Raw genomic sequence first — 23,208 nt, forward strand, 5'->3', positions numbered from 1 at the left:
ATGAACTACTCTCACTCACAAATCCACCTTTCACCACACTCGAATCCTATGCATGATCCAATCAAGTAAACTCCTGAACGTTCGACACACCTCCACGTCCCTCCTTCGAGACCGACACTCGGGGAGTCACAGACTTTCCGTTTTAACATAAATATCTTTTGACGAATCACCCTACGTAAAACTGCTTCTTCACATGGCGGCCTCAATTCAGAAGCAAGAATAAATTGACCCTCCATCAATGAAGAATAGAGTAATTCAATCCGAAAACAAAGAGATTTCGTTGTTATAATTTTTAGAGCTTGTAATGTGAAAGTGTTTATAAGTGTGAATGTATTTATATATCAAACCAGATTTCATACAATGTAAGTAATCATCACAACGTAGTTCAAAATGGTAGAAGTGGTAGTTCCAATAATTTAAGCTGCAGGTATGGTTGAAAAAATTGCTAGGCACTCCTCGGGCGCTCATGGAGCACCTATGGCCTAGGACGCCTAGGCGGGGATTAATCGGCGCCTAGGCGTTAGTGTATTTTTTTTTCTTTAAAATTTTTTTTTAAGTATTTTTAATTTTTTAAAGACTAATAATTAAAAATTATACAATACTTTAATAGTTAATACTAAAATATTAAATATTAACCTAAAAGATATCTAGAATTTGTATAATTTAAGTCTATTTCGCTTAGAACGATGTTATTTTGAGTGAAATAACCCATTAAAAAAAAGAACAATAGTTAATTGGCTGACTAGGCGGCCTAGTCGATGCCTAAGAGGTCTAGTAGGCGCCTAGGTGGTCTGCGCCTAAGCGGCTTAGGCGGTGGTTAGGCGGAGCTTAGGCGGCCTAGGCAGTCGCCTTGTCGGCTAGCCGCCTAGACCACCATTTAATGTGATACGCTAGGCGGTCGATCGCCGCTTAGTGCGTAAGCGAGGAATAATCGACACCTAGGCGGGATTTTTTCAACATTGGCTACAGGTGACATAGCGAGAAACGAAGAGGCGATGCAATAGTCGTATTTTTGCATATTTTTAGGATGAATGACACTCAACATTGTATTTTATAATTGATACCTCAGTCTTTGAAATGGATTTAGATACTAAATGTATCCCTAAAAACCAATTAAATCACTCGATCACCTATAGAATCGGATCCCAAAATCAACAAACACAATAAATTGCCTATATAGTAGACTTTTAATGCCTTCGTGGACCAATGTCAAAAAAAAAGGAAATAAATTAATCAGTTGTGTTGAGCGGCAAAATGGGAGATTTTCATTGGCAAAATCTCCTAGCTATATTGTAATAAAGATTTTGTCCATTTCTGAACCTCATCCTTAGGTATAGTACAATGAATAAAAACACCCTAGATGAACACATAGAAAAGAATTAAACTCAAAAAAGCCTTAACATAAAAAGAAATAGAATATGAAACTATTAAACTTGTAAATACTAAACCTCTTGATCATGGAAGAGGCATTCTATGCTGCTAACCCGCTTGTTTTCTCTGTTTTCATACATTGCATAGGTACGGACCGTCCTAACTCGAATGGCCTTGTTATTGCACGGCGGCCTCAATTCAGAAGCAAGAATAAATTGACCCTCCATCAATGAAGAACAGAGTAATTCGATCCGAAAACAAAGAGATTTCGTTGTTATAATTTTTAGAGCTTGTAATGTGAAAGTGTTTGTAAATGTGTATGTATTTATAGAGCAAACCAGAACTCATACTGTGTAAGTAATCATCACAATGTAGTTCAAAATGGTAGAAGTGGTAGTTCCAATAAGCTATTTTAGCCCTATCTACTTCGATTCCTTTCTTTGAAACTTTATGACCCAAAACTATGCCTTCCTTAACCATGTAGTAACATTTTTCCCAGGAAAGTGCTAAATTCATTTGCTGACACCGCTTTAGAACCTTTTCAAGATTCTCCAGGCACTCTTCAAATGTTTCTCCGAAAATTGTAAAGTCGTCTATAAAGACTTCCATGAAATCTCCGATAAAATCCTCAAAGATTGCTAACATGCAACGCATGAAAGTGGCAGGAGCGTTGCATAAACCAAATGGCATTCTTCTATAAGGAAACGTACCAAATGGGCAAGTGAAGGTTGTTTTCTCTTCATCCTCTAATGCGACTGGAATTTGGAAATAGCTGCTCATTCCATACAAGGAGCAGTAATAACCAAACCCACTTACTCTTTCAATCATCTTATCAATAAAGGGAAAAGGAAAGTGGTCCTTTCGAGTAGCTTCGTTCAGTTTCCGGTAATCGATGCAAACTCTCCATCCAGTTACTTTTCTAGTGGGAATCAACTCATTTTTGTCATTTTCGATCACTGTGATTCCCCCCTTCTTAGGCACCACATGAGTTGGACTAACCCACGCACTATCTGAGATAGGATAAATCATTCCCACGTCCATCAATTTAATTACCTCATTTTTCACAACTTCGAATGTATTTGAAGTGAGTCTTCGTTGCGGTTGGGCTACAGGTTTCGATCCTTCTTCCAATAAAATCTTATGTGTGCAGACGGCCGGATTAATTCCTTTGAGATCAATAATCTTCCAACCTATGGCTTCTTTGTTCTTCTTTAACATTGCTACCAATCGTTCTTTTTGATTATCTGAAAGATCCGTCACGATCACAACCAGAAGTTCCTTCCCGACTCCTATATAGGCATACTCAAGGTGTTCGGGTAGTTGTTTCAATTCTTGTTCCTGAGTTTTCTCGTCTTCCTTTTCTGTTCTGTCATCTAAATCCTTATCAAATCCATCAGATTCATCCCTTTTTCGTCCTCCCAAATCCTCCTCAACTTCCCCAACACAGTTTATATTTTCAACAAATAAAGAATTACATGCATTATCAATTGAATTAAATCGATCGACCTCGCGGTGTAAAGCAATATGCAAAGTATTCACATGCATTATCAATTGAATTAAATCAATTCATGCTTGTAAGTATTCACATTGTGGTTTCTTGCGCCCGTGCGACATTCCCAATTAAAATTATGCCTTTTGGCTTTGGGCAACTCACATAAGTAATCGATTTCATCATGCACAAAGTCAACAAAGAAACAATCATCTCCCTCTAAGGGGTATTTCATTATCTTTGTCACATCGAAGCTGGCAAATTTGTCACCAACTCTGATGACGAGCTTGCCTTCTCCAACATCAATTAAAGATCTAGTAGTGGCTAAAAATAGTCTGCCCAGGATGAGAGGTATCTCTACGTCCGGGTCCATGTCTAGAATTACAAAGTCCACATGAAAGATAAATTTATCAACTCTAACCAACATGTCTTCCACAATACCTCTTGGGTATTTGGTAAATCTATCTGCAAGCTAAATGCACATGCGTGTTGGTTTAAGAGTTCCAAGATTCAACTTTTGGTATAATGCAAAGGGCATTAAATTAATACTAGCTCCTAAGTCAGCTAAGGCTCTATTGAAAGATGTTCCTCCTATATTACACGGAATGGTGAAGCTTCCCGGATCTTTTAACTTCCGGGGTACACTTTTGTGTAATATGGCTGAGCATTCTTCTCCCAGTACTACAATAGCTGATTCAGCTAACTTTTTCTTGTTAGATAAAAGATCTTTAAGGAATTTTGCATACCTTGGCATTTCTCCTAAGGTGTCAATAAACGACATATCAATATGCAGCTGGCGTAGCATTTGTATAAACTTATCATACTTCGCATTTTCGATGTCGGTGCGAAATCGCTGCGGAAATGGAAGTCTCGCTTTAGGTATAGGTGGCGGTTCTTGCATAATCTCTTTTCCTTTCTGAGAATGTTGCTTCTGCGTTTCTTCCCTTCCGGTTTCCCTTTCTTTTTCTTGTTCATCTTGTATTATCTCGGGAGTCTCATCCTTTTCCTTACTTGGTTTTTCTATTTTAGAATAGTTTGAGGAGGTGGAATAATAGCTTCAGGAAGTGCTCTCCCGCTTCTTAATGTGACAGTGTTCACATTTGTCTCCCCTTGCACTTGGATCAGCTCCATGATCTTGGCAAGAGTGATTTCAACAGTCTGAAGTGGCGACAGTGTCTCGTGGCGAAGTTCCTGGATTTCTCCTAGCATTTCCTTGGTAATGGTCTCTTTAAGTTTGGCATTCTCTTCACTCGTCTCGCATATAAAGTCATTCAAGCGTCGTTCAAGAGTGTTTTGATCACTTTTGGGTGAAAGAGGTTGATCCGGAGAAGTTGAAGGATGAAAATCATCTTCAGCCTCGTCCACGCTGCTGTCACGCATGTAGGCATGGCATGGATGGCTACTGGAATCCATCCACGCCTCCTTCATGCGTGTAGCTCACGTGAATGGGCTACTGTGCAGGGAATTTTTGAAATTTTGGTTTCTTGGTTCGTTTGGGTGCATCGGAGGGTAATTTGGAGCTGGTTCATGAGTAAGATGTCTTGGTGGTAAGTAATGACGTGTTGCATAAGCTTGTTCATGGTAATAGGACAGTAGTGGAGGTACGTGTAACACCCCAAATTTTCATAACCAAAAATCCTTAATTTTTTTTCTTTATTAATTGCAAATTTCTACAATCATAACGGAAGCATAAACTAACCAAAATAAAATGGGTATTACCGCCACGCTCAGGTATTTCTCTATACCCAAACGCTAAGGCTAAGGTTTACAACTTACAAAGATATCTCCAGGCTAATACTAATATAACAAATCAAATACACCCGTCTAAAAACAACTTCTAGATTTTCTATAAAAATGAAACTTTAACCAACTATCTAGGAAGTGGCGAATCGCTCTCATAATCCATGCTCATGCAGATGCACCTGAAATATACTCAAAGAGTATCCAAAGTTAGCGCAAAGCTAAGTAAGATTTAATTCACCTCCTAAAATAACTATTTACACATAGCACACAGGAGCACAAATTATAGATAATAATATGTATAAATGTGTACATTAAAATTATTGGAACATAAAGATGCAAATAAGCAATACTCACAATATTCTAAGTAATCACAATTCTCCAAAAATATTCAAGAATTTCAAAACCAATAATTTCTCAAAATTACTCATAATTCATCATTTCCAAATCAATATTTCTCATAATAGAAATTTTAGGAACATTTCAAAAGTAATATATCTTTCAAAATCACTGTTAATATATACATGTACATAACATGGAGGAACACCAATCTCAATACAATGGGCAAGGTCTTGTTTCATCAAGCCCTAGTGAACAATAATCTCTCTATTGAACACTACGCAAAATCCCATTCAATCTCAAATAATGGGCAGGGTCTTGTTTCATCAAGCCCTAGTGAACAATAATCTCTCTATTGAACACTACACAAAATCTCATTCAATCTCAAATTATGGGTAGGGTCTTAATTAATAAGCCCTAGTGAACAGTAATCACTCTACTGAACACTAAACAAAAATCCCATTTAAGTGGAATAGAACTAATACCTTAAGTGTGCACACCCCCAATGTGTTTCCAAGTCCAATGGGTAGTAACTAGTCCTAGTACTCAACAGGGTAAATACCCTAGTGGTAGACTCCGCTAACCACTCCTCAAAATAACAAAACTAAAAGTCCTAGTGAGACAGGATATGTTTCTACTGCTCACACCACAACAAACTGAGTTTTAACCCAAGTATCCAGAATTTCACCACAGGATACTACACAAACCTTAAAATTCATTAAGGGCATCACAACCCAACAAAGCATTTTATCCTTCATCTTTATAAAGTTAATAATAACAATATTTCTCATATGCCACTCCAAGATGGTAGATTTTCAAAATTCAATCACAAGCTTTGTAGCCAACTAAAACATAGACTACTAATAACATTCACTTGAATTTCATATACAAATGTATGCATTTTCTCAAAATATTCATGTCTCTCATTAAAATAACATTCCAACCTCTGTAACCAACACATATGCATATAATCTCAAGTAAACAACTTCTCCATGGCTCAAATAATCAACAAGACACAAGAAACAGTAACTGACAGAAATTTCAGAAATTATTCCATGGATTGTAGAATTTTCTGTGGAAAATTGGTAGCATATTTTAGCACCAAATTTTCCAGATAATAAGTACAACAAGTCTAGATTATACCCAAAAATTTTCAGGTCAATCCAAGGTCTAGAAGTATTTTTCTTGAAATTTTTCCCAACACTGCGCTGCACAAAAATTTAACTGGCAGCACACTGCCACAACTTTACCAAATTTTTATAGAAATAATGAAGCATATCTCTAACAAAATAATTTATATACATCAAATATCATAAGCCTAGGATTTCTAAATAAAATTTCAGGCCAATCGGAGTTCAAAAAGTATTTTTTACGAATTTTATTTTCAAACTGCCCCAGTCATAATTTTCTCAAACAGTGGCTACAATGAATTTAATCCTTCATTCTAATTATCATAAAATCACCATAATCTATATACCACACAAAATATATTCATATACAATTCAAAATAAACACGTAGGAATAAATAATAATACTTTTATTAAGAAAAAGTAATAATTTGGTGATACTTACTCTAGAGCCAAAACTCTACTGCACCCACTAGAAATTCTTGATGATCCTTGTCTGCTAGTTTGAGACTAATTGATGATGAATAGGGAGAAGACTAGGTTTTATTTGTTTGGGAGAGAGAGGGAATGGCGACACAGAGGAGGAAAGAAATATATAGAATTAGGGTTATCGCAGGAACGGTATTTATATGTAGAGGGATAATATAATTAGGATTAGGAATTTAATTATAAATATATGATGGGGAATATTTACATACTACATATGATATATATTAGGATTACTCAGATTGGGAAAAATATTACTCAATATAATATTCATAAGATAATATGAATTAAGAAACTATAATATCTTTAAAATGATATAATAAAATACTCTCAAAATAATTTTGGGTCACATAATATGTAATAATAAATTCATATAATTATGAACCATATAGTAAAATAACCGGGTATTATAGTACGGAATAATGAAAAGGGGGTGGGTAAGAAAAAGGGTAGTGGTGATAGTATTGTGGAGGTGGATACGGTTGATATGGTGGTGGATAGTAGGGATCTCTTCCATAGGATGGATGACTGTAGTAGGCTCTTTTGTCATGTGGAGGTGGATCCATGTTCGTGTAATAGAGAACCTATAATCAAATGTTCAAACAAAGAATCGGTGCACAAGAGGTAGCTCCTTTCACAAATTAGCTCAAGGTGTGTGTGGATAGGTGTGAAAGTGTAGGCAATATTAGAACAAAAGCAAAACAAAATAAATCAAACAAGTTGTCAAAACAATTCAAGATAGTAAAACTTTAAACTACACCGTTTGCCATCCCCGGCAACGGCCCCATTTTGAGGTTGTGTAAGTCTTAGTGGTGAGGTGTGTGATGTAGGTGGTAAAACGAAGAGTCTAAACTCCCCGAGTGTCGATCTCTCGAGGATGACAAATTGGAGAGCACAAGCTTTCTATCTATCGTTGTTTAGGCAACGCAAGGAAATAGAGATGTAATGGGAAAGGGTCATAGTGTCAGGAGCATGGAATGTGGTAATCTAAGAAGTTACTTAAAAAGAAAGAACGGATGGGGCTAGAATCTACAGGAGTTTGGTTCATTTCATACAGAAGAGATTTGATTTTCCTTATGATTTGACTGAAGGAGCTCGGAACACATTCCTGAGTGGCGTCACACTCAAGCTCCCAATCCTCAGTCGGTTGGGGAATTTTATCAAACACTTTGCCTACGAGATCCCTCCGAACCTCATCTTCTCATATTGAGGGCGGGAGATGTGAGCAGTGGGCTCTCACCCCTTTCGCCAAAAGGATGATCCTAGACCCTTGAAGGGATCGGGGCCCTCGATCCAACAAGAACATCCATAACATACACACAATTTCAATAAATCAAAGGAAATCAAATCTCATTCAAACATTTCAAATCATGAATACAAAATCTCCATCCATCCTAGCCCTCATCCTAAAATCTAGCCCGTTATAGGCCTCATCAACATCATAGCTTTCAAAGATCAAGATGGAATTACAAAAGCAATAGAAAAAGCAATGGACTTTAAAAAAAAAAAAAGAAAAGATTCAAGAGAGAGATTCAAAGAGAAATCAAATAATAGTAAAGGAAAAGTATAACCAAGATGAGTTGTAAGCAATGGTAATCCAAGAATCTTATCTCCAAGAATCCTCTCATTCCTCCTCCCAATTCTATCTAACCCTTACTCTAAAAGTGAGAAGTAAAAATTATCAAAAATCCCCTTTTCTCCAAGCTGAAATATTCCTTTTATACTAAAACTTCGCGCAGGATTCTGGTGCAGGTTCACGTGGCCTACACGCGTGTAGGCATACGTGGAGGCCTACTGGAATTCGTCCACGCATGCTACACGCGTGAATGGGGGCGTGGACGGGGAATTCCTTGTCTTCGTTTCCTTTGCTGTTTTCGGGTTGGTCTTTGCTTGCACCAAGGTCGGGTTTGTTCCTCTTTTGTCGTACATATCTTCCTTAGTTAATTTAAGTCTTCAATCCTGTAAAAATCCTTTAAAACGTACCACGCAAAGCACTTTTACAATTGTTAGCACATTGATGTAAAAGTACATAGATTGAGTCCTTTAAAGCATTTGTTTGGCAATAACCTTCCTTAATTAGTCCCAATAAGTTAGGTACTTTTGGCGTCTATCATATACCCAAAAGTCGTTTTCGTAACTCGCTGCTGAAGGATAGGGACGCCTAGATAGTTCCCCAAGTTGTCTGAGACTGGAATACCCATGGTCCTCTTCAACTCTCTTTTGGTCCCTGCATTAGTGTTAGGACTGCAAAAAATACAAGATTTATTCACGTTAATGGTCAAACCTGATTTCCTCAAAAATTCTTCAAGACAATCCATGTGACCCGACCCTGGGCTTGAGAAGCTTCAGCAAAAAGCATTAAGTCATCTGCAAAAAAATAAATGGGAGACACCAGTCCCACCTCTTGAAACCACAATGGGTTTCCAATTTTTTCTCTTGACCTCGGACTAGATTTCCCAAGAAAGCTTTTCCATGACCAGGATGAAGAGATAAGGAGCTAGATGATCACCCTGGTAAAGGCCACAACCAGGACGAAATAGGGCAAGCTTCTCCCCGTTCCAGAGTAAGGAGATGGAGCTTTCCCTAAGGGAGAACATGAACAAATTAATTATTTGCGATGGGAAGCCAAAGTCCTCGAGAGTTGACTCTAGAAAGTCCCAATTGATACTGTCATAAGCTTTGTGAAGATCAACTTTGATGGCCATAGTGCCCTTCTTCCCTTTTTTATGACGCATCGAGTGGATATTTCCTAGGTAAAGATGATATTATCCATTGTGGACCTTCCTGGGAGAAATTTGTTTTTGAAAGGACCGATGAGCTTTTTCATGATCGGCCCCATCCTGTTTACAATGACCTTCGAGATGATTTTGAAGCTGACATTGAGAAGGGTGATTAGTCTAAAGTCCGCTGATGATTCCGGATTTTGCTTTTTGGGTATAAGGGTAATGAAGACCTCAAGGAGCTTAAGAGGGACCCTTCCTATAGTTAAAGCCTTGTTGACAAAAGAGGTGATTCGAGCTTTCACCCCTTCCCAAAAGGTTTGGTAAAACACCGCTTAAATCCCCATCCAAGCTTAGGCTCCCAAACTTCTTCATTTCCATCACCGTGTTCCTCACTTCATCAAGACCCTCCATCCGAGAGAGAGACTTCATTTGATTCTAGCTAATTTTGGGACCATCATACGTGAGATCAAGAATATCATGTTCCAAATTCCTCCTATTAAACAAGTCAATGAAGAAGTTAGACACATTATCTGAGATGGCCTTGAAATCAGAATTCCACTCACCATTGATTTTACGCATTCATATTCTAGCCCGATTTCATCTAATGAGAGTGGACTTATGGTAAAAGGCAGTGTTCATATCCCCATCTTAAATCCACAACCTTCTAGAGTTTTGGAACCATAGAAGTTCCTCTTCTTCTTAGACTTAGCTCAATTCAGCAATTAACTTCTTTTCCAATGCCTGTAAACCTCTCGAGGAAGGAAAATAGGCAAATTCTTGAATTCCCTGGATCCTAGCTTGAAGGCTAGCCTTTCTTTTGAAAATATTACCAAACACCTTATTATTCCCCTCTTTACTCTGAATTGTCACCTCGACAATCGTACCAACTAAATCTAAGTTAGGTTCATTCCAGATATTGTTCCAAAGGACCTTGTAGTCTTCCTGCCTCAGCCAAGCCCCCTCGAGACGAAAGGGTTTATTCTCTTTACGGGGAGGTCTACCCGCCACCCCAATAAATTTAAGCGGATGATGATCCAAGTGAGTCCTCGGGAGGATAGTTGATTTAGCCTCTGGGAAAAGTAATTGAGCGTCCAAGTTCCAGAACACACGGTCTAGTTTTTTACGAAGCAAAGTACGCTCACCTTCATGTCTAAAGTTAGCACATCGATTCAGGTTGACTGTAGCATCACCCCATTGTTCACTCTCGTCAATAATGTCATTAAAGTCCCCATCATGATCCAGGGTTCGCTATTATTACTCGCGTAGATTTTACAATCACTCTAGAACATATCCTTGGCCAAAGGACTAGGCCTCACATATGCAAATGAAACTCTAACAGATGTCATACTCGAACCTCCCACAATTCCATAGATTGCTTAAGTCGTGTGCCTGACGATAGAGAAATAAAAAAAATAGTGTGAATTTTTTTTTGGTCCTACTATTATTGGGGTATTGCAAATTTTAGTCCACCTCATTAATTTTTTTCACATTGCGGCTAGTCTTATTTAGCGTTTGCCACTTTTAGTCCACCGTTAGATTTCCTATCAAGTGGCCGTCCAAGACAATGGTTTTTTGGTCTTTTCATGCTTTTGTCTTCTCCTTGGATTCATGCTTTGGGGTTATTTTGGTTTTTTCGCCAGTGTAAAGATTTTGGCGCTCTACAAATATCCTCCGCCAGTGTAAATATTCCCATCAAATATCCTTAACGGGATATTGACGACATAACTTGGAATCTTTGGCAATAGCGGTTATTTTATCAAAGTTTATCAATTTTCTTGACGGAAAAGAAACGGAAGAGTTGCCCAGAATCTTGAACATCATGATACCTATTCCAGAACACCAGTGTACCATCTCACCCACGACGATAACTCTCGCGATTCCCCGCCGGAGTTCGCAGCGAAATCAGAGAGGTTTAGGGAGTTGTGGCCATCGGCGATGGGTAGAAGGAGAGATGATCCTTAAAGGGGAGGGAGTCTTTGACTATGAGGCTATGGAGAACGTAGAGGCACTTGAGGGCGACGAAAGGGTTGTGGGTGCGGTGGAGGCGGTCCGTGATGGTACCGATGTAGGCGCATATCACCGGGAGCGATCGGTCCCCAAGGTCGAGAATGGCGGCCATGCGGTGAAGATGCAGAACTGTGGGTGGTGGCGCGTATGACGGTGATGCGGACCGATGAAATGGCTCGTTTCGTCGTGAACGAGGCTTTGATCAGGGACGCCTTGTCTTTCAACGCGCCAAAAATTAGCTCCCAGAGCCACTTTCTTAGATTCATGGTGGGTTGAATTTTGAAATCTGGCGATGGAAATGGTAGGAAGAAAGATTTAGGTCTCAATCTGGATTGAAATGGGTAAGGAAAACCAGCGCAAAGGGTAAAGGAGAATGAACAGTGAATTGTGTATTCAATCAACAACCCAAAAGATATTACAGACTTTCAATATATCTGAGTAACCTAACTAAACCCTATAAAAGAGGATAACAGTTAAGTCTACACACAAGACTAGGCAACAATCTAACTATACTAACACAACCCCTCAAACGCAAGGTTGGAGGGCGACAACATTGAGCTTGTCTCGTAAGCTTGCAAATCTAGCGGTCGGGAGTGGTTTTGTGAAGATGTCTGCCAGCTGATTTTCACCAGACGCCACCTTGTCCTGAACAAAGTGAAAATCAATCTCCACATGCTTAGTTATGGCGTGAAAGACCGGATTGGCGGCTAGATATGTGGCCCCGAGATTGTCACACTAGAGAGTGGAAAGTGCGCCAGAGTGTAGCCCTAGCTCACGAAGAAGTGAAACAACCCAAGTGACCTCAGCCGTAGCATCTACAAGACCCTTATACTCAGCTTCTGTCGAAGAGCGCGCAACTGTCCGTTATTTGCGTGATACCCAGGAGATCAAGTTTGATCCAAGAAAGACAGCATAGTCACTCGTAGAGTTGCGGTCTTGCGAGCAGCCTAACCAGTCTGAGTACGAGAAGTCATAGACGTCACAGGATCTAGACTTCGTCAACTCTAACCCATAAGCTAGCGTGCCTTTAACATAGCAGAGAACACGCTTCAAGAGGCCCCAATGTTCCTCAGTCGGGGAGTGCATAAACTGGCACAACCGATTGACCGCATAAGACATGTCAGGCCGAGTTATAGTGAGATACTGTAGTGCAACGGCCAAGTAATAAGCTCCCAAGATGACTAAGTATATAGGTCTATATCGGGGTGGTTTAATAGAGATTTAGTATCCTTTTCTGACTAATCTATTGTATTTTGTGCTCTAATAAGTTGATCACGTGCAGAGCTACCTCTTTTATGTTTTTAAAATGTTTTATAGGTCCCAGGAACCACTCAGCAAGATATACGGGCATAATGAGCAATCAGAGCAGAAAAGAAGTCCCGGGATGGCTAGGAAGTGCAATCCACGCGTAGAGCAACCATGGACAAATTCCAGTACGTGTCCACGTGCACATCCACGCGTTGATGAAATGCCCCAACCCAATGAGGACTTGGGAGTCCGAGTATGGCGCCACTCGGTGATGGTGCCAAGAACTCCCTAGTTTGAGTCCGAATCACGTTGTCTATAATCCCCGTAGTAGGATCAATCGCAATAGCTAGTTATGACTTCCAATCCCCGTTCCTTTTAATTGTTTACTCTTGTTTACCATTGCTTCCCCTTGTCTTTATGGTTCTTTTGTTTTCTTGTGATTCTTATAACTCTTTCCTTTTAACATCCTAAATGCCAATGCATAGTTAGATTCCAATTTGCTATCCTTGAGAACACGACACTCGGGGAACTTTTCCTCGTTTTACCACCTTTATTCACTCACCCAAAACAACAGTATCAAAATGGCGTTGTTGCCGGGGATTGCAAACGGTTTATGAATTGTGTTTGACATTTAGGAAGTTGATTGTTAAGATTTCTTGAATATCTTTCTTTTTGCTTGTTTGTTTTCCTATTTTTGTTACTTGATTTGGAGAAGTGAGCTTATTTGTCTTGCATATCTTGTTGCTCACTTGCAACTACTACTAGTTGCAAAGGTTTGTTGTTTGGTTAAGCTTTGTGCAGGAAATTTTTGTTGGAAATCACTTGAAAGCTTGCCAATGAGTGCCTATATGAATCCCCATAGTTACCAACACCATGAGGGAAATCAATTGAAATATACTCCACCCCAACCATATCCCTAGTGCCCCCATTCTACCTATGCTTACCCTCCACCACCATATCACTACCCACCTCTAAATCCTTATCCATCTTCACACCACTACTTACCACCTCCATACCCATATTCTACCTCGTATATGGATAGCCATCATCCACCACTATATGCACACCCACCTTCACCTTATCAAGAAGAACTCCCTTTACAATCCCATATACTTCAAGAGGACTCGTTGAGCTTTAAAGATTTATTTCAAAGTGTTGAGAATAAGCTTGTCCAAATGATGAAAAACATTGACCCAAGCTACACTCACAAGCCCTATTCATTCCCCAATTCCTACCCAAACACCTACTACCCACCTCCATCACAAATTCATGAAGAAAACAAGGCTTCACACCGCTATGAAACACCACCCTCCATTTTGAATTTTACCTATTCCAATCCTTGTGATTACCTCCCACCGGCCCATGACGAGATTGAGATCTTAAAAGAAAAAATAGAAGCAGTCACAAAGATGGCCAAGGAGGCCACGACTAATTTAAAAGCCAAAATCAAGAGCGAATCGAAAGATTATCTTGCTACCCTCCGGGAGGAAGGTCGCCCATTAGAAGAGATTGAAATGAAAATGCTATCTATGATGGAGGAACTCATGAAGACAAGCTCATTACGGGTTAACTACCCCATTGTAGATGATCTCCCGACTTTGGAGGCCAATCCAAGGGTTGTACATGAGGTTGAAAAAGAACAAAATGGTAGGGAAGAGGTGAGTGTTGAGGAGATAGTGGAGTGTTATGCCCTGGTGCTTGAAGAAGTCCCAATTTTCGAATTGGATGATCAAAAGGAAGTAGAGATGGAGAGTGAAGATGAGGACATTGAAGTAGTGTGGGAAGATGAAGAGCCGAGATGTGGTAACATTCTTAATCCTTCTTCTGTTAATAGTCTTAAAAACTCTTGTCCTCTTATTGAAAACACTCTTGACACTTGTGTGGATGACTCCCCTTTGAAATGCAATAATGATCTATATGCATGTGATAATACTTGATTTTATTTCCGGGAGGATGATTCCATAGGCTTTGATGATGATGATTCTATTAATGAGTGTGAGAGTGTTGATTCGTTTGATGATGATAATTGGAATTCTTGTGAGGATGACTCCCTTTGCAATGATATTTCTAATACTTGTGCTTATGCTTGCTTTAATTTTTGGGAAGATGATTTCGTAGAAACTTGCGATATATTGATTGATGATTGTGAGGATTCTCTTTTGTTTGATGAAGAATATGTTTGTTTCAACTTTTGGAAGATGAATCCTTAAACTTGTTTAGCAATGGGTTGATGAGTGAGGGGGATGATGCTTCATTTTACTCATGTGAGGATGAGGGTGATTCTTCTAGTCAAATTGAGTGGGAGATGAGGAGAGTGAGTGTGAGGAAGATATGGTGGAAAATGGAGAGATTGTCACTTTTGACATAATGGAGAGAGTTGAGTGGGGAGACTTTGCTAAATTTGAAATTGAAAAAGGGAGTGAGGAGATATGGTAGTAATTGTTTGGTCAATTATGCAAATTGTTCTTCCTTTTCTTATGTTTGAATTCAAGGATGTCCCCCATCTTGGGGCATTCCTTGAAGCCAATGTTTATGGGACGCTTGGTAAGGTTCTGAAATCGGTGTGTTTCAAAGGATAACACATATTGCGTCTAGCCTAAGACGTTAAACGGGGTGCTCTTGGGAGGCACCCCAAGTCTATCCTGTGCATATTTTTCATTGTTTCTTTTGTGTTTTGTTAGCTTGTTGTTACTTTTTGCTTTGGTTTCTTTTGAGCTAACATTGCAGGTGATTTTGGTGCTATGCCATGAAGAATTTGAACTAAAATTGACTAAAAGTGGAAGGCAAAAGCCGGGAGATGGAGAAAGGTATCAGCACTACTGTCCATGTTGCTCTCACGCGTGGAACCAACATGGAATCTTTCTAGTGCTGATCCACGTGGACATCCACGCATGGAGTCTACGTGGATAGGTCTTGACAAATTATTGTGCATTGTGTTCTTTTTCTTCCAATTTTCATGAGTCTCCAAGGTTTGGTCGTGCCAAGAATCATCTCCTATCTTGATTTACATATCTTTCTTGTTGCTTTTGTTTTAGTTCCTTACCTTGTTTTAGGATTTATAATTTGATGCTTTCATTGTAAATAAAAGGAGTTCTGTCATGCCATGGCACGTCAATTGGTTGTCTTCTTGCACTAACATTGTTTCATGTAGCTTTGATAACGGAGTCCACCCAATGTTAAAAGCTAAAGTGTGGAAAAAGGGATGTAGATTTAAAGTGTGGATAGGACGCACTTTGTGCTTAAATGTTTGATTGCTTAAGTTGGTCTTTTGGTCATGATAAATGGGTGTGTTTGCTATTTGGAGAGTGAGTCATTGTTTGTGCTATCTAGGGAGAGTTTTGACTAGATGCCAATAAATTTTTTTTTTCTTGAAATATCTTTGGGAAGTTACCTTTTTGCACCCATGAGAGTGTTTAGAACGAAATAGGTTTACATTCTTGCTTTCTTGCATGATGTTCACCTCTTATTTAGATAGGGCCTTAGTCAATGATCTATCGAAGTGGGAGTGTGCACTTATTAATTTGAGAAAGATATTGTAAGCGAAGCCCGGAATTGAACTAACCTTGGTAGGGCATGGAGCAAAAGGTTAGCCTATTGGTCAGCATTAGAGTGAAATATCCCTTAATCCCAAGAAAAAGGCATGAGGGGATGTATGAAGAAAAAGTAGAAAAGGCAAAAGGCCAATCCTAGAGGTAAAAACCGAGGAAAGCCATCTTGCTAAGATGTGGGCAACCATTACACTGTCTTCGAAAAAGCGTAGAGCTCTACGTGAAGTCGGTTGTCCACGCGAAATGATCCTAAGAGATGAGAAAATAGAGAGGAGGTGAGCCGTTTCGCTAGGGTTCGGGTACCCATTGCACCGACCTTCGAAAAAGCATGGAGATCCATGTGAAGTCGGGTGCCCGATGACGTTACCCTAGGAAGTGAGAAGAAAGAGGGACCGCCCCAAGCCATTGGCGATGAGTGGTCCATGCCCCTACCCTCACTTATCTTACTTGTTGGGCTTTGGCGTTTGGTTGGAAAGGTTGATTAATGAGTGTACATCGTTCCCACTAGTGGGATCGGCTTGAAGGCCCTATGTAAATGAGAGGTGAAATTAAAATTGGTTTACATGCTTGAACATGGTGTGATAAGTGTGTTCCCGTTGCTTAAATGTTTATCTACGAAGGGTTTTTGCTTCTCAAAAATATTTCTTGAGTTGTATGACATCTAGTCAACATTCTTTGTAGATAGCATGAAGGATTTCCCCCTCTCCGGTAGCCCTCGCATTCGTTTTTGATTGACCAGGAGTACAATTTGAGTAAGCCTAGTATCTTGGGAACTTAGATGCTTGAATTCGAATTGTCTTGCTTGAGGGCAAGCAAGGTTTAAAGTGGGGAAACTTGATAAGCTCCCAAGATGACTAAGTATATAGGTTTATATCAGAGTGGTTTAATAGCGATTTAGTGTCCTTTTGACTAATCTATGGTATTTTGTGCTCTAATAAGTTGATCACGTGCAAAGCTACCTCTTGTATGTTTTTAGAATGTTTTACAGGTCCCGGGAGCCACTCGGCAAGATATACGGGCATAATAAGCAATCGGAGCAGAAAAGAAGTCGCGGGATGGCTAGAAAGTGCAATCCATGCGTGGGGACAACATGGACAAATTCCAGTACATGTCCACGCACATCCACGCGTGGATGAGGAGTAAATGATCAGAAAACCGTCGTACGCGACCTAGAATCAGCACTATTTAAAGAGGCTTTGGCGGAAATCAAAGGGGATGGATCATTTTTAGAGTTTTACATTTTAGATTTAGATTTCTTAGAGAGCATTTTAGATAGAGAAAACACTTAGAGATCTAAATTGTAGAAAGATTGAAGATCAAGTTGGATTGAAGCTTGTATTTCATATTTCTTATGTGAATTTTATCTTTAATCTCATTTTCATTTCAATTTCTATTTGTAAATTACATTCCTCTAGATTGATTTAGGTTTTCTTCTTTTGATTTGAATGATGATTGCATAGATTAGATTAGGGGATTGGGGGCCCCAACCTAGTTAATGTGATTGATTTGTTGAAATGCTTCCATTTGATTGTAGACATGATGAACTAGGGTTCTATGACTTGTGTGGTTGATGATTGACTTGATTTGTGCCTACTTAAGGCCTTAGTAGGTAGCAAAGTTAGGGAAAGTGTAGGTTGAGAGATATCGGACCTATACGAGTCCTAATCAACCACATCCCCGCCCTCAATCCGGAAGGATGAGGCCCGGGAGGAGTGGTAAACCAAGTGTTTGATGAAATGCCCCAACCCAATGAGGACTTGGGAGTCCGAGTGTGACGCCACTCGATGATGGTGCCAATAGCTCCCAAGTTTGAGTCCTAATCACGTTGTCTATAATCCACGTAGTAGGATCAATCGCAATAGCTAGCTAAGACTTCCAATCCCCGTTTCTTTTAATTGTTTACTCTAGTTTACCATTGCTTCCTCTTATCTTTATGGTTCTTTTGTTTTCTTGTGAGTCTTGTAACTCTTGCCTTTTAACATCCTAAATGCCAATGCATAATTCGATTCCAATTTGCCATCCTTGAGAACACAACACTCGGGGAACTTCTTTCTTTGTTTTACCCTTCATTCCACCCCCACTAAAACTACTCCTTCACCAAACGTTGATACTGTGTGGGATTCTTGAATAGATCAGTTGTCGGTGACACAGTTTGTGTGAGAGCTGCCGGTGTGGTGAGCGGTTTGCAGTAAGTCATTCCAACCCTTTGTAAAATGTCATCCATATAGCGGCGCTGTGAGAGCAATTAAACGCCTAGTATAGACAAATTCTCGATGCCGAGAAAAAAACTTGGTGTGCCCAGGTCTCAGATTTTAAACGTGGTGGCCAACCGGGAGAGCAGCGAGTCAATTAGCCCCGAATTGTCGCCCATCATGGTAATGTTGTCTACCTAAACCAGGAGAAAAGCTCAAGATTCTTTAGCGGAGTAATGAAAAAGTGACACGTTAGTTTTTTATGCGGAGAAACCTGCTGTCAGAATGTAGTCGTGCACACGTTTGAACCACACTCGCGGAGCCTTCTTCAGCCCATATAAAGACCGTTGTAGATGGCATACATGGTCTGGATGAGACGGGTCTTCATAACCTGGTGGTTGTCGCATGTACACCGTCTCAGCTAGATGGCCATTTAGAAATGCGTTGTGGACATTGTTGGTCCCGGTGGGTAGAGGAGTGATTCTAGAAGGGGGGGGGGATGATTGAATAGACTCACTAGGTTTTTGAAAACTTTTTGCAAGTAGAAACTCTTAAAAAGAGTTAAAACTTGACCAAAGATAAACGCAGCAGAAATAAAAGGTTATCACTTTTTAGTATCACTTTGCACCGTTTTATAGTTAAGAAAATATTAGGTTTGGTTCGTGAGTATGCAATGCAATAGATAAAGCAATAGGTAAAAGAGAGAGAGAGAGAGAGGGGGGGTTTATAGTGGTTCGGCTATTAACGAAGCCTACTCTAGTCTTCTTCACAACTTGTGAAGGATTGCACTATTATCTCCTTTGATAGTACAATGTCTTCCCAAAACGTGCTCCTTTGATCACAAAGCTAGGCAGCCACGCTCGTGTAGGTTTTTCAACTTTTCCAAGTTTACTCCGCCTCTTTCTACTTTTCCCAAGTAGAGGTTGGTTGAAAGGTTGAACTTTTCTCCAACTTCAAAATCGTGGTTTGAGCTTCTTGAATCAACACTTTGATTAGCACAAGATTTCTCTTCAAAACTAGATTGAGAGTTTTAGCCTTTTCGGATATTTTGCACACTTTTTGAAAGCTTATAATCGCCTATTGCATGTATGAACCAGCCGCTCCAAATGGAATGAAGCTTGGGTATTTATAGGCGTGAAATTTGATTCCGTTGGAGGGAAATCAAATTTCAAAACCTATGTCCAGTGTGTAATATCCGCTAGGTTATAGTTGACCCATGTGAATGTCAGTACTTTCTAGTCGTTTGTCTACTTTAGTGTAAAGACAATTTGTCTTTTGTCTTACACAAAAGGACACGTGACCATCCATGCGTGGATGTGCACATGGACTGGACATGCGGAAGAAAAATTAAAGAGGGAAATTTTGGGAAGGCTATTAAGGAAGCTAGTTATAAATTTCCAGGATGATGGATCATTTTTAGAGTTTTACATTTTTATATTTAGAATTCTTAGAGAGCATTTTAGAGAGAGAAACACTTAGATTTCCAAATTGTTGAAGGATTGAAGATCAAGGTTGATTTGAAGATTGTAATTCATATTTCCTAGGTGAATTCTACTTTTAAACTCATTTTAATTTCATTTCCTATTGCAAATTGCATTCCTCTAGATTGATTTAGGTTTTCTTCTTTTGATTTGAATGATGATTGCATAGATTAGATTAGGGGATTGGGGGCCCCAACCTAGCTAATGTGATTGATTTGTTGAAATGCTTCCATTTGATTGTAGACATGATGAACTAGGGTTCTATGACTTGTGTGGTTGATGATTGATTTGATTTGTGCCTAAGTGTGGCTGCATTAGGTAGCAAAGTTGAGGGAAGTGTGGATTGCACGATAGCGGATCCACACGAGTCCTAATCAACCACATCCCCACCCTCGATCCGGAAGGATGAGGCCCGGGAGGAGTGGTAGACCAAGTGTTTGATAAAATGCCCCAACCGAATGAGGACTTTGGAGTCCGAGTGTGACGTCACTCGGTGATGGTGCCAAGAGCTCCCTAGTTTGAGTCTAAATCACCTTGTCTATAATCCCCTTAGTAAGATCAACGCATGAGCTAGCGCAGACTTCCAATCCCCATTCCTTTTCATTGTTTTCCTTAGTTTCCCATGGCTTACCCCTTGCTTATGACCCTTTTGTTTTCTAGCCATTCATGTAAGTCTTATCTATTAACCTCCTAAATGTCAACACTATTTCAACTCCAATTTGTCATCATTGAGAACACGATACTCGGGGAGTCTTGACTCCTCATTTTATCACCCTTCATTCACCACCACTAAAACAACAACATCAGGAACTCACTGCTCGAACAAATCTTTGATTTTCTGCTCCTACTCCTCACTAAATGCACGCACCCTCTTTCTAGTGTTCCTGAAGAAGAAAAACAATAAATTCAATCAAATGCATGATACATACATGTTAAATTCAAATTGCAGAACCAAGCAATCATAGTGAAGATAGGTTGATTACAGAAAACATATCTTTTCATGGCATAAACAAGAGCTCTCAACCTTAAGCTTATGTGTAAAACCACTTCTTCTCACCACTCCTTAGTGGCTCAGTTCACAAGACTTCTCTCTCCTCTTAATCGATAAGGTTAAAGCTAAACTTATAGGTCACTTCTAAATTTTCAATCCTTTCTATTACATTGACATCACAATCAAGTATCATCGGAACCACATATAGAAAGGGTGCAATGTGAATCAAAACAAGATAAATGTTTAAATTTGCAAAGGATAAGCTAAAAAGAAAGTGTAAATATGATGGAGAAAAACTGACAGAGAAGATAAAAAGCATAGCTTCAAGATCCTCGAACTCATAGTACATCGTCAAAAAAAAAATCAACTCAGACCTTAGGAAGTGACAAAAATACCTCAGATCTGATGCTTTCTCCGTCACTACTCTCTTCGTGGATTTCAGATCTAGTGCTCTGATAAGTGCCAAAAACAGTCAAAATTCGGGTCATGTTTAGATGATATTTTTCTATCTTAGCACCCAATTATGATCACTTTCATGGATAAAACCTCTAATTAACATCTATTTGACAAATCCAGCTCAAGGAATATATTTTGAGTCATTTCCGAAGGATATAGCAAAGTTTTGGGCCAAAAGAAGCAACAAACAAAAAAATCCATCAAGCAGGAGGCTGCCACGCGCCATCACACGTGTGTGAGCAAGCGTGGAATTAATCTAGAAAGCTCCCACGCAAGGCCATACGCGTGTGACAGGCGTGGAAGCGGGACAGTAGGGCAGCAGCGGAATTTCGACTCTTTGGGCAGCTATTTAAACCCTTCTTTCTCAATTTTGGAGGAGGACTCTCCCAACTTTCAGATCTGATTTTTCTCTCTATTTCTTCCCCTTTGGGGAGGAAAACACACAAAATTTCCATTAGAGTAGTATAGATCTTAAGGTTGAAGATGGATTGAAGATGTAGACTCAACCATTCCTTGGGTAACACACTCTTTCCATTGAATTGCTAGTTTAGATTTATTATTAAAAGTAATTTCTATTTTATTGTTTTGAATGATTTCCATGATTGAGTAGAGTATTTTGGGCGTGTGAGCCTTTGTTAAACTCTTGATTGTTGTTTAGAATTTGCTCTATAGTTTTGAAAGATGAAGGAGTAGGATTGATGTTTGTATGGTTGAAGTAGCTAGTAAACTGTAGGGAAGTGAGAGAGTGCGCGATAGCGGCCTCTCACGAGCCCAACTCACCCATATCTCCGCTCTTAGTCCGAAAGGACAAGATCCGAGAGGAGTGGTAGACTAGGTGTTCGATGAAATGCCTCAACCGAATGAGGATTGAGAGTCTGAGTGTGACGCCACTCGGTACTAATACCTTGACTCCCTTACTCGATCACGAAACTCGTTTTCCAAATCCCCTATGAAGATCAATCAAGTTGTTTAACTTTGGTGCACACCCCTTTTCATTTCCCTTGCACCTTTAGCGAAATTTCCTTTCCACAACCCCCAAACTTACTTACCAAACCAATCTTTTGTAATACTTGTAACTCTTGCCTTTAAACTCCGATAATGTCAACACCAATTTAATTCCCATTCGCCATCCTTGAGAGACACGACACTCGGGGAGTCTTGACTCTTCGTTTTACCACATCCACCTTCACACTCACCCCATACAAACACATCACGCCATGCTCTCTCAGTTGTTGTGCATCGTCGTCGACCCAAAAATCATCCGTCGCGGAAGAGCTAACAACCTTGGACAACTCACCGGTGACCTCGAACAGAAAGAAGCGAGAGACGTCGATTGTGACGGTCGACATTCCAGCTGGGCAGAAGATGGGATGGACGATCCGACTGGGCAGAGTTGAAGAAGAAGAAGAGGAAAGCATGGAGATTTGGGAATGGAACGTTGAAGAAGAATAGGGGGTGGGGCGTTGAGTGTGGTTTGGGTGTTGAGTGCGAGAAGAAGATAGAGAATGGAGATCTGGGTGTTGAGTGCGAGAAGTGGTCTGGAAAGAGCTTTTAACTAAATTTAATTTAATTTAATTTGGGTGTGATAGTTTTATTTGGGGGTGTGTGAGTTAATAATAATAATAATAATAATAATAATAATAATAATAATAATAATAATAATATATTAGGGGTGTGTGAGAAATTTATTTAGGGTGTGTGAGAAATTTATTTGGGGTGTGTGAATTTATTATTATTTTATTTATATGGGGAAGAGAAATTTATGGAGAAGAGATATCTCAATTATTATTATTTTTAATTTATTGACTTTTCGCTACACCTCTCGTGGTAGGTGTAGCAGAAAGTATTTTTTTTTTAAAAAAAAATTATTGACTTTTCGCTACATCTCTACGTGGCAGGTGTCGTGAAAAGTTAACACGTTTTTTTGTGTTTGAGGATCCACTACACCTTTTAAATAGAGGTGTAGTGTATTCTTATGTATTTATTCACAGTATTGCCACTGGATTTATT

General features: G+C 39.5%; 1 pseudogene; it reads right to left on the reverse strand.

Annotated features, from left to right (window-relative positions):
* Positions 1 to 5,809: 5,809 nt before the first annotated feature.
* LOC115999380 lies at positions 5,810 to 13,550 on the reverse strand (annotated as a pseudogene).
* Between the last annotated feature and the right edge of the window lie 9,658 nt (positions 13,551 to 23,208).

The sequence above is a fragment of the Ipomoea triloba genome, chromosome 12 (assembly GCF_003576645.1).
Source record: "Ipomoea triloba cultivar NCNSP0323 chromosome 12, ASM357664v1".
In the NCBI taxonomy this organism is placed as follows: domain Eukaryota; kingdom Viridiplantae; phylum Streptophyta; class Magnoliopsida; order Solanales; family Convolvulaceae; genus Ipomoea; species Ipomoea triloba.